Below are 12,946 nucleotides of genomic sequence, written 5' to 3' on the forward strand. Positions count from 1 at the left end.
GAAGATTTGACTTTGGACTGAAACAGTGACCCTTCTTTCCCCAGGCACAAGCCAGTGGGAGGATACATCCCACGAGGAGGATGAGCAGGCAGAAAGGGCCCTGCAGTAACAGCTGAGAGGAGACACGGTGGATGGAAGCCCTCTGGGAGGGACCTGGCACAGTCCTGGGTATCAGAGCACAGGTGCTGAAGTGGCCACCAGGGTTCACACCCAGGGTTTGAATAACTACTGTCAGTGAGACCTTGAAAAGGGAAGTTAGCTCTGTGAGCCTTCATATTCTTATCAGTGTTACAAGTAAAGCAAGAAAACCTGTCCAATTCATTTTGTACAGACTAGTAACAGCTAGGCTCTCAATAATAAAAAAGTATTTTCAAAGATTAATGTAGTGTTTTAACAATAAGCAAGTTAGTTAGGCAATGTGTTAAAATGTTTTAATAAATCAGTAAACTGCAAATTGCCAAGAAATAATAAGGTGTTTAAAATCTTTTTGCCAGAAAATAACATAAATTTGTTTAACAGGGTTTGTACCATTTCTCTTTTACACAGGTGATTGGGAGCAGAGCAGGGAGTAAATCGTGAGCCTTTTCCTGCTGTGTTACAAGCAAGAAAAATTACAGAGTATGCTTCTTGGACTCAATATATAAAATTTAGTGCGGCATAGATGAGTTAACAAAAAAATTTTAAATGTAAATATATTGAAATACTCAACCCAAAATCTATTGACCTCAAATAAACAAGTAAAATGAAATAGTTCTATTTTATGGTGGAATTAGATGGTTTCCAAAGTTTGCTCTTCAGGAGAGTCAGTCACCTGCAGTGATAATGAGCACTAGCCCAGCCCTGGCTTCTCAGCAAGTGTCTCATATATTCTGGTACATTCTTGTGTGGACCACACAGAAAAACAATGCATGATAAACAAACACTATCAGGTCTTACAGTTATTTTTAACAGTTGATCAATGAGAATGAGGTTGATTTATTCTATATAACACAGGTTTATACTGTCTTTGAAATATTAAGTATTGTTAATACAAAAAATAACCAGAGTCAATCTTTTAAGATTTAAATTGTTTGTGAATTAAGAGCCACTTTTCTTGTAGTTGCTCCAGTGCATGGCATCAGCGGGGTTCCGGGGAGTAGGGAGAGCCTGAGGCTGGGAAAGAAAGAAGGTGGAGGAAGTGACTCCACCCAGCTACTCAGCATGCAGATGGGGTTTACTCCATCAGTCTCGGGAAGGACTTCAGCCCTTTTGGGTATTTGAACTAGGATGTGTTTCTCTTCCTCCCCTGCAGGGCTTTCGTGTAGCCCTGGGTGTGTGCATGAGGGCAGCTCATCCCGGTGACAAAGTGCAGTTGCTCTGGTCACCTTGCTGTATGTAGCCTCTGATCCAGAGGTGTGGAGCTCCTGCAGCCTGGCTCAGGTTCTAGCCTTCCACTGCCTCCCTGCTGGCCAATACGGGGCCTGCACTCCAAAATGGGGTGCATTTGGGCATGGGTAGTTGCTGCTGATGTTTCACAAACATGCACATGGAAGACCAAGTTTAGGGGCGAACTTACATGTCTCGGGTGCTGCAGATGGGACAAGTTATCAGTTGTTTTTGTCCTTGCTTTACAAGTTCCTCCTGTGTATGGTCCTCTGGATATCAACGGTTCTGTTTAGAAGCTGAAAGTCATGCCAGATATTTCAGCCAAGCAGTTATTGGTTGGTTTGATAAGACCCCAAATTGAAATCAAGGGCCAGGCACTTTTTTTCCTGTCTGAAAAGTAGATGATGAAAGGATTTCAGAGGCAGAGTTCCCGGAAAGCAAGAATAAAACTGCAAGAGAGCACAGAAAGGTCAGGTGATCAAAATGTTGATTTTAGGGATGTACCACAGAGATTCTTTAGAGAGAAAATTTTTAATAAAGCAGTGGGGCCACCTTTTGCCTACTGTGGTGAAAAGGAAGTTGCCCTTAAAAAATTGGATCTAGTGAAAGAGAGCTATTTTTTATTTCATTTAAAAAATTTAGTTTTCAATTACAGTTAACATTCAATATTATATTAGCTTTACGTGTACCCCATAGTGGTTAGACATTTATATAACTTAAGAAGTGATCCCCCCCATAGTTCTAGTACCCACATGACAGCTGCATAATCATTACAATATATTGACTATATTCCCTATGCTGTACTCTACATCCCTGTGACTGTTCTGTAACTGCCAATTTGTACTTCTTAGGTCCCCTTTCCTTTTCACCCAGCCCCCAACATTGCTCCCATCTGGCAACCAGAACCTGGATTACATAAAAAAAGGAATTTACTTTGAAATAAAGTTCATATGTATGATTAAAAAGTATAGTGTGTTCCTGAAATTTCTTCTTTCACTCTGGGATTCAGATTTTTCTTTCATGGTCTGAAACAGTGCTGGGTGGCTATGTACAGAGCATCTCATTTATTATGCTTTATTTCTCAGGAAAATAACATGTTTGTAGCCCTTTCAGTGTCTTAGCTGCAGTCAGATTCGAATTGAGCAATTTCCATTAAATACAATGGTAATCTGTGTCTGCAGCCGACACAGACGATGTTGGAAGAGAGAAAGATAATGCAATGAATGCATTTCAATTTTTTAGTTTAGCCCAATATCTTCTGGTGCCTAATTCTACGAATACACAGCAGGGCACTAGGGATGCCCTGCCACCTGATAGTGTCAGGATTTCACCCAACCTCCTGACACACGCTGGGCTCAGCTGTAACCTGTCTTCAGGCTGGTAGTCTTTTAGAAAAAAAAAAACTGACCTTGTAAATCCTTCCCACCCCTGCCCCAACCTTATCCTGGGCTCCCTATTTTAGAGTATAGATCGTTTAGAGGTGGAAAGAAAGCAGCTTTGATGAGAAAATAAAGTTCTTACCTGCTTTTTCCTCCTCAGTTTAGGTTGAAGTGGTTTCTGTTACTTCTCTTTTACCGGATGATTGGACTTTTAATTCACATGACCGATGTCATTCGGCTTCACCAATTTCCTAACATGCTTAAAGTAGAAGTAGAGGATTTACAGTAATGTGAAACTGAAAGTACAGAGTACAAAGCAATAGCAACCATAAAAGGAATTGCTGAGAGCCCTGCCAATGGGAGGGAACATGGGTTTCACAAGATTTCACAACTATACTGCTCACAAAAATTAGGGGTTATTTTATTGCTTCATAATCATTTATAAATATCCTCTAATTTTTGTGAGCAATATAGTTCAGTTTGACAAAAGCTCCAATTCTGATAGGCATGGTCAATATGGGAGCTTCCTCTTCTCCCATCGTTCAAGCAGGGCGAGGTTTCTCACTGGGAGGGGCAGGCCACCAGTATATCTCATCCCCTTCAACACTGAGTTGCAGAAACTAAACTCCTGGTTTGTGTGACCAGAAGATGGGGCAACTAACTCCACCCAGCCCCGTCTTAAAGTGAAGGCTTTTTAGCCCACACATAGTGGGCTGAGATCTGTGGGCTTAAGCACCCCACTCTGGCTCACTAGTAGGATGGGTTTTCCAAGCTGGGAGAAGCAAGTGGAGAAGACCAGAGGCCAGCACCTCTGACCAGAAGAGGGAGCAGTGGCTCAGAGATATTTGTCCAGGGTGAAAGGCAGTCCCTAAACACAGAGATCTCTGAAGCTTTCCTCAAAAGAACTGACTTTATTTGAAACAGAGTGTGGGAACTTGAAGACACTTGATTGTTAGCAGATTGACTTTACAGAAAATACAAAAGGAGGTTTTCCAATCAGGAAGTAAGGGACCCCAGATAGTAATACAAATCAACATAGAAAACAAAGAGCACAGTAAGGGTATTATGTAATTATAAAAGACAGTATAAATGCAGTTCTCTTTCCTTTCTTCTCTTAACTGATTTGAAAAGCAATTGTCTTTTTAAAATATTTTTATTGAATTTTGGAAAGACATTGGTTAAAAATTATAGGTTTTAGTTGTACATTTATGTAATATAACATCTCTATATTGTATTGTACATTCATCACCTTAAGTCAACTCTTCTTAAAAATAAATTAAAAAGCAATTATATATGAAAATATGTCCATAAATATATTACAGGGTTGATAATATAAGATTATGTATACTATACATAATTATAACTTATTTAACAATAACAGAATACAATGGATAGGTGGATGCAAAGCCTATTGAAATGAAGATATTACATTTGATATTAACTTGAACTTACAAGAATAAAGAAAAGCAGAAATTGCCTGACCAGGTGGTGGCGCAGTGGATAGAGTATCAGACTGGGATGCGGAGGACCCAGGTTCGAGACCCCAAGGTTTCCAGCTTGAGCACAGGCTCATCTGGTTTGAGCAAAGCTCACCAGCTTGGACCCAAGGTCGCTGGCTCGAGCAAGGGGTTACTTGGTCAGCTGAAGGCCCATGGTCAAGGCACATATCAGAAAGCAATCAATGAACAACTAAGGTGTCGCAACGTATCTATCCCTCTTTCTGACTGTCTCTCTGTCTCTGTAAAAAAAAAAAGAAAAAAGAAACCAGAAATTGTAAAAGAGAATGTTAATATAATAAGCCCTATATATTTATTTTTTCACTTTCAACCTCTTTAAAAGACATAAAATCATACAAACTAATAACTATCAGTGTGTATTTTGGGGGTTGTTACATACATAGATGTAATTTATAATAAATATGTAAAACTAATAGCCCAAAACAAGATATAAGAATCAGAGTTAGGAGTAACAATAGTTCTGTATCTCATTGGAATAATTTAGCATAGAATTGTTTTATATGCTTTTATTTAATTTTTATTTTTTTTCTTTTCTCTTTTTACAACAGGACCCTTAACATTCCTTGCAGTACTAGCTTGGCTGTAATGAATTCCTTGAGTTCTTTTTGTTTGTTTGTTTGGGAAACTTTTTATTTCTCCTTTTTTTAAAAAATTTATTTATTAAATTTAATGCAGTGACACTGATAAATCAGGGTACATATGTTGAGAGAAAACATCTCTAGATTATTTTGACATTTGATTGTGCTGTATATCCCTCCCCCGTTAAATTGTCTTCTGTCACCTTCTATCTGGTTTTTTTGTGCCCCTGCCTCTCTCCTTCTTCACCCCATCCCCCCTCCCTCCAGCCCCCACCCCTGTTGCCATCACATTCTTGTTCATGTCTCTGAGTCTCATTTTTATGTTCCTTCTATGTATGAATTCATATAGTTCTTAGTTTTTTTTCTGATTTACTTATTTCACTCCGTATAATGTTATCAAGGTCCATCCATGTTATTGTAAATGATCCTATGTCATCATTTCTTATGGCTGAGTACTATTCCATAGTATATATGTACCAAAGCTTTTTAATCCACTTGTCCTCTGACGGACACTTGGGCTGTTTCCAGATCTTCGCTATTGTGAACAATGCTGCCACAAACATGGGGGTGCATTTCTCCTTTTGGAGCCATTCTATGGTGTCCTTGGGGTATATTCCTAAAAGTGGGATAGCTGGGTCAAAAGGCAGTTCAATTTTCAGTTTTTTGAGGAATCTCCATGCTGTTTTCCACAGTGGCTGCCCCAGTCTGTATTCCCAGCAGCAGTGCAGGAGGGTTCCCTTTTCTCCACATCCTCGCCAGCACTTATTCTGTGTTGTTTTGTTGATAAGCGCCATTCTGACTGGTGTGAGGTGATATCTCATTGTGGTTTTAACTTACATTTCTCTAATGATTAGTGATGTTGAGCATTTTTTCACATGCCTATTGGCCATCTGTATGTCCTCTTTGGAGAAGTGTCTATTCATCTCTTTTGCCCATTTTTAGATTGGATTGTTTGTCTTCCTGGTGTTGAGATTTACAAGTTCTTTATAAATTTTGGCTATTAACCCCTTATCAGACATATTGTCAAATATGTTCTCCCATTGTGTAGTTTGTCTTTTTATTCTGTTCTTGTTGTCTTTAGCTGTGCAAAACCTTTTTAGTTTGATATAGTCCCATTTGTTTATCCTGTCTTTTATTTCACTTCCCCGTGGAGATAAATCAGCAAATATATTGCTCCGAGAGATGTTGGAGAGCTTCCTGCCTATGTTTTCTTCTAAGATGCTTATGGTTTCACGGCCTACATTTAAGTCTTTTATCCATTTTGAGTTTATTTTTGTGAGTGGTGTAAGTTGGTGATCTAGTTTCATTTTTTTGCAGGTAGCTGTCCAATTTTCCCAACACCATTTGTTAAAGAGGCTGTCTTTACTCCATTGTATTTCCTTGCCTCCTTTGTCAAATATCAGTTGTCCATAGAACTGTGGGTTTATTTCTGGGTTCTCTGTTCTGTTCCATTGATCTATATGCCTGTTCTTATGCCAGTACCAGGCTGTTTTGAGTACAATGGCCTTGTAGTATAACTTGATATCAGGAAGTGTGATACCTCCCACTTTATTCTTCTTTTTTAAGATTGCTGAGGCTATTCGTTCTCTTTTGGTTCCATATAAATTTTTGGAATATGTGTTCTATATCTTTGAAGTATGTCATTGGTATTTTAATTGGTATTGCATTGAATTTATAGATTGCTTTGGGTAATATAGACATTTTAATGATGTTTATCCTTCCTAACCATGAGCACGGTATATGCTTCCACTTGTTTGTATCTTCCTTGCTTTCTTTTATCAATGCTTTGTAATTTTCTCAGTATAAGTCTTTAGTCTCCTTGGTTAAGTTTACTCCTAGGTACTTTATTTTTTTGGTTGTAATTGTGAAGGGGATTGTTTCCTTAATTTCTCTTTCTGACTGTTCATTGTTGGTGTATAAAAATGCCTCTGATTTCTGAGTATTGATTTTATATCCTGCCACTTTGCTGAATTCATTTATCAGGTCCAGTAGCTTTTTGACTGAGACTTTAGGGTTTTCTATATACAATATCATATCATCTGCAAATAATGATAGTTTTACTTCTTCTTTTCCAACTTGAATGCATTTTATTTCTTCTTCCTGTCAGATTGCTGTTTCTAGGACTTCCAGGACCATGTTAAATAAGAGTGGTGAAAGGGGGCACCCCTGCCTTGTTCCTGATCTTAAGGGTATTGCTTTTAATTTTTGCCCATTGAGTATGATGTTGGCTGTGGGTTTCTCATAGATGGCTTTTATCATGTTGAGGTATGTTCCCTGAATTCCCACTTTGCTGAGAGTTTTGATCATGAATGGGTGCTGGACTTTATCAAATGCTTTCTCTGCATCTATTGAAATTATCATATGGTTTTTCTCCTACTTTTTGTTTATGTGATGAATCACATTGATTGATTTACAAATATTGTACCAGCCTTGCCTCCCCAGAATAAATCCCACTTGATCATGGTGTATGCTTTTTTTTTGTATATTGTTGGATTGGTTTGCTAATACTTTGTTGAGGATTTTAGCATCTATATTCATCAGAGATATTGGCCTATAATTTTCTTTCTTTGTGTTGTCTTTGCCTGGTTTTGGAATCAGAATTATGCTCGCCTCATAAAAGGAGCTTGGAAGTCTTCCTTCCACTTGAATTTTTTGAAATAGTTTGAGAAGGATAGGAGTTAGTTCTTCTTTGAATATTTGGTAGAATTCCATTGTGAAGCCATCGGGCCCCGGACTTTTCTTTGTTGGGAGTTTTTTGGTAATTTTTTCGATCTCATTTGGTGTAATCAGTCTGTTTAGGTTTTCTGATTCTTCCAGATTGATTTTTGGAAGATTGTATGTTTCAAGGAATTTGTCCATTTCATCTAGGTTGTCTAGTTTTTTGGCATACAGTTCTTCATAGTATTTTCTTACAATATTTTGTATTTCTGTTGTGTCAGTTGTTATTTCTCCTCTCTCATTTCTAATTTTATTTATTTGAGTCCTCTCTCTCTTTTTCTTGATGAGTCTAGTTAAAGGTTCATCAATCTTGTTTACCTTTTCAAAGAACCAGCTCCTTGTTTCATTGATCCTCTGTATTGTTTCTTTAGCCTCTATGTCATTTATTTCTGCTCTGACCTTTATTATTCCCTTCCTTCTACTACATTTGGCCTTTACTTGCTGTTCTTTTTCTAATTCTTTTAGATGCAGGGTTAAGTTGTTTATTTGAGTTTTTTCTAGCTTCTGAAAATGTGCCTGTAGTGCTATGAACTTCCCTCTCAGCACTGCTTTCGCTGTGTCCCATAAATTTTGAGTTGTTGTATGCTCATTGTCATCCATTTCTAGGAATTTTTTTTATTTCTTCTTTGATCTTATTCTTAATCCATTCGTTATTTAACAATGTGCTATTTAGTTTCCATGTGTTTGAGAAATTTTGAGCTTTTCTGTTGTGATTCATTTCTAGTTTCATGCCGTTGTGATCAGAGAAAGTGCTTGATATGATTTCAGTCTTCTTAAATTTGTTGAGAGCACTTTTGTGCCCTAACATGTGGTCTATCCTAGAGAATGTACCATGAGCACTTGAAAAGAATGTATATTCTGCTGCTTTAGGGTGAAAGGTTCTGAAGATATCTATTAAATCGAGTTGATCTAGTGTTTCCAATAAGTCTGCTGTTTCTTTGTTAATTTTCTTTCTTGAGTATCTATCTCGTGATGTTAGTGGGATATTGAAATCCCCTACTATCATAGTATTGCTGTCACTCTCGTCCTTTAAATCCATCAAAGTCTGCTTTATATATTTGGGTGCTCCTATATTAGGTGCATAGATATTTATAATAGTTATATCTTCCTGTTGGATTACTCCTTTTATCATTGTGCAGTGGCCTTCTTTATCTCTTACTATATCCTTTGTTTTAAAGTCCAATTTGTCTGATATAAGTATGCTACCCCAGCTTTTTTTTCATTTCCATTTGCATGAAATGTTTTTTTCCATCCTTTTACCTTCAATCTATGTGTGTCTTTTGTTCTAAGGTGTGTCTCTTGTAGACAGCGTATGTATGGGTCCTGTTTTCTTATCCACACAGCTACCCTATGTCTTTTGATTGGATCATTTAATCCATTTACATTTAAGGTTATTATTGATATGTAGTTGTTTATTGCCATTTTCTTCTTTAAAGGTGTATTCCATTTTTGCTATATTCTTTTCCCACTTTGATCTGTTTACAACAGGCCCCTAACATTTCCTGCAGCATTGGTTTGTTTGTAATGAATTCCTTGAGTTGTTTTTTGTCTGGGAAGCTTTTTATTTCTCCTTCGATTTTAAACGATAGCCTTGCTGGATAAAGTAGTCTTGGTTGTAGGTTCTTGTTCTGCATTACTTTGAATATTTCTTGCCATTCCCTTCTGGCCTCAAGTGTTTTGGTTGAGAAGTCGGATGTCATCCTTATGGGGCTCCTTTGTAGGTGATAACTTTTTTTTTCTTGCAGCTTTTAATATTTTCTCTTTATCGCTTAGCTTTGGTATTTTAATTATGATGTGTCTTGGTGTAGGTTTCTTTGGGTTTCTCTTTAATGGAGTTCTCTGTGCTTCTTGGACTTATGAGAGTTTCTCTTGCATTAATTTAGGGAAGTTTTTTTTTTTTTTTTTCATTTTTCTGAAGCTGGAAACAGGGAGAGACAGTCAGACAGACTCCCGCATGCGCCCGACCGGGATCTTCCCGGCACGCCCACCAGGGGCGGTGCTCTGCCCCCCAGGGGGTGATGCTCTGCCCATCCTGGGCATCGCCATATTGTGACCAGAGCCACTCTAGCGCCTGAGGCAGAGGCCACAGACCCATGCCCAGTGCCCGGGCCATCTTTGCTCCAATGGAGCCTTGGCTGCGGGAGGGGAAGAGAGAGACAGAGAGGAAAGCGCGGCGGAGGGGTGGAGAAGCAAATGGGCAATTCTCCTATGTGCCCTGGCCGGGAATCGAACCCGGGTCCTCTGCACGCTAGGCCGATGCTCTACCGCTGAGCCAACCGGCCAGGGCCCGGGAAGTTTTCAGCTATGATATGATTGAACAAAGTCTCTCTCCCTTGTTTCTTTTCTTCTTCTTCAGGAACCCCTATAATGCAGATGTTATTTCTCTTCATGTTGTCACAGAGCTCTCTAAGAGTTTCTCTGACTTTTTGAGTCTCTTTTCTCTTTTCTTCTCTGCTTTCATGCCTTCATTCCAGTTGTCCTCCAACTCACTGATTTGTTCCTCTGCTCTATCTATCCTGTTTTTAATTCCTTCCATTGTGGTCTTTATTTCTGATATTGTATTTGTCATCTCCGACTGATTCTTTTTTATACTTGCTATTTCTTTATTTAGGTGTTCATAGTGACCATCCATTGTTGTTCTAAGATCCCTAAACATCCTTATAATCATTATTTTGAACTCCACATCTGGAAGTTTGATTATTTTTATATCACTCAGTTCATCCCCTGAAGGTGTCACTTTTGGTTTCATTTGGATTGCACTTTTTTGTCTTCTCATTGTGTTTGGGAGTTTTATTTGTTGAGTTGGTTGAGTCTAGGCTTGGTGTTGTCTGCCTCCAGTTTTCAGTTGTGTTATTTCTAGATCTTCTTGGGTAAGTGTCAGCTGTTATCTGTAATCCACTTTTGGATTTGGGCAGCTTTGAAGTCTTGATTTGTTTGTTTTCTTAACAGGTGATAGTCTTGTTTACTGATCTCAGCAGGGAACTTCCTTGAAACTGTATCCAGGAATGTGATGGGTGTAACCTGAGACTCTGAAGGCCTCTTTAGCCAGCTAATCTCACTGGGGGCAGGGTGTTTTCTCAGCTTCAGTAGTGGGAGGTGTATCTCAGATCTCCATGGAGACCTGAGTTACTGCCCCTCCTCCCCACTTCTTGTTTTCAGCTGTGTCTTGTTGCGCTGATTGGAGCTGGATAGATGTCCAGAGATCTCTGATCTGGAAGGACTTCATCTCTGTTTTGTGAAAGGTTCAGTTCCTCCCCCAGCTATGGCTGCCTCCAGCATGGATGAGTCAGCTTTTTTAGTTCGTTTCCTGCATTCCTTAGCCCCTCACAGTCTGTCCTTCTCCCTGTCCTTTCCACTTGGGAGATAAGCTGGTCTTTTCAACACATCTCGCTCTCTGGTCGCCAGGCAAGTGGCTGTGAGCAGTAGTTTCTGCTCTTTTCCCTGTGTGAGATTCCCTCTGGGCTCTCAGCCTCACCCCTCCCCCTCCGTTCAGTAAGCAGAGGAGATTCAGGCACTCCCTACCAGGATTGTTGTGGCTTCTTCTTTGCTCCTTGGTTTTTGAGAGCTGTTCTTGCTGTTCAGAGTTGGTTTTTCATGTTGATTTTTTCTAAATTGATTTGTATTCCAGTTTGGTGGTGAGAGCTAGGCATCTGTGCGTCTGCCTACTCTGCTGCCATCTTGCCTCTCTCCTTTCTCCTTCATTTTTAAATGATAACCTTGCTGGATAAAGTCGTCTTGTTGTAGGTTCTTGTGTTGCATCACTTTGAAAGTTTCTTGCTGATCCCTTCTGGTCTCAAGTGTTTCTGTTCAGAATTTAGATGTCATCCTTATGAGGGCTCCTCTGTAGGTAATTACTGCCTTTCTCTTGCAGCCTTTAGTATTCTTTCTTTGTCTCTTTAACTTTGGCATTTTAATTATGATGTGTCTTGGTGTAGGCCTCTTTTGGTTCCTCTTTAATGGGACTCTGTGCTTCTTGAACTTGTGTGACTTTTTCCTTCATCACTTTAGAAAAATGTTCAACTGATTTCTTCAAACAGGTATTCACTCTATCTCTTGTTTGTTCTCTTCTCCATCAGGAACCCATATGATGTGGATGTTATTTCTCTTCAGGTTGTCACCGAGGTCTCTTAGAATTTCCTCAGTCTTTTTGTGCCTCTTTTCATTTTGCTGCTCTGTTTCTGTGCTTCTGTTATCTTGTCTTCTAAATTGCTGATTCCATCCTTTGCTTTATCTAGCCTGCTATTGATTTAATCTAGTGTAGTCTTCATTTCTGATATTGTATTTGTCATTTCTGACTGATTCTTTTTTATGATTTCAGTGTCTTTTCTGATGCTTGCTATCTCTTTAATTAGGTACTCATTATGACCATCCATTGTTGTTTGATGATTCTTGAGCACCCTAAAATTCATTATTATAAACTTTGCTTTTGGTAGTGTCATTACTTCCATTTCATTTAATTCTTTTTTTGGAGATTTTTCATGTTGATTCATTTGGGTTTCATATCTTTGTCCATTTTGTCTTTGTGTTAGTTAGTTCTGTTTGAAATTTTTGTAATGTCTTTTTGAGGAAAATGGGTTCTGTGGTACTGACCTCCAGGCCACCTCTTTTCCTTGCTCTAGGAATGCTTCTTGTGGGCACTATTTTCCTTCCTGTTGTATGTGAGTATTGAATGCAGTTGGTCCTTTCATGAGTACAGTTATTCCTTCAGGCTGGATGGTTCTAATGGTCAACCTTGATCATGTGTATTACACACTGCTACGTCTGTCTTATTGGGTGTATTTATTCTCCACAGTGTCTGTAATCTGCTAGACTCCTTCTTTGGGTGTGTTGCTTGTGTAGGTAGCTGAGTCTAGGGGTGGTGCTGCCACTCAGTTCCATTTGTGTTGGTTCTTAGTCTTCTGTGTTGGCATCAGCCATCAGCCATTGTTTTTGTAACTTGCTGAAGGCTACCTATCTGCAGCTACTGCTATGTTTATTGTTTGTGTCTGTGTTTTCAATGCCTGGGTAGTTTGGGAGGGGCCAACCAGTATATAAAGAACAGCTTTTTCCTCCTGTTTAGATATGACAGAAGCTCCATTAAACCAAAAGCCATGTAACATTTACCTCCACTTTCAGCTGCTCCACCTCCTCTTGCAGCTGCCTAATCATCTCACAGAATCTTCTGTAGAAAGACTGTAATGTGGGCATAGACATCTTCTCTACAGGTTGCAAGCTTGTTGGTTTAAAGCAGCTATGGTTGCGAATACAATGTTAGTGGGGCCCTCTATTTCAGTGGTCTTTTGGTCAGCAGCTCAGTATGGGGAATGTGACCCCTACTATAGAGCTTAATCTCTCAGCCACTGCTGGATACTCAAATTTTATTTCTCCCCAACAAAGTGAGCAACAGGTT

The 12,946-nt window shown here is 39.1% G+C and overlaps 1 protein-coding gene across 7 annotated transcripts in view; it reads right to left on the minus strand.

The window, feature by feature from the left end:
• Positions 1-12,946, minus strand: part of LOC136330942 (guanylate-binding protein 4-like) — a 221,631-nt gene that overhangs the window by 68,755 nt on the left and 139,930 nt on the right. The window contains exons 1-2 of one of the 7 annotated variants that reach the window (XM_066268586.1): positions 2,887-3,171; positions 1,556-1,661 (exon numbers count right to left, since the gene is read on the minus strand). The gene's annotated coding sequence lies outside the window, so the exon portion shown is untranslated. Of the gene's footprint in view, positions 1-1,555; positions 1,815-2,886; positions 3,172-12,946 lie in introns of those variants that run through there. The other 6 variants (XM_066268584.1, XM_066268583.1, XM_066268588.1 and 3 more) reach the window with 6 other exon arrangements.

This window comes from Saccopteryx bilineata, chromosome 3 (assembly GCF_036850765.1).
Source record: "Saccopteryx bilineata isolate mSacBil1 chromosome 3, mSacBil1_pri_phased_curated, whole genome shotgun sequence".
NCBI classification, from domain to species: domain Eukaryota; kingdom Metazoa; phylum Chordata; class Mammalia; order Chiroptera; family Emballonuridae; genus Saccopteryx; species Saccopteryx bilineata.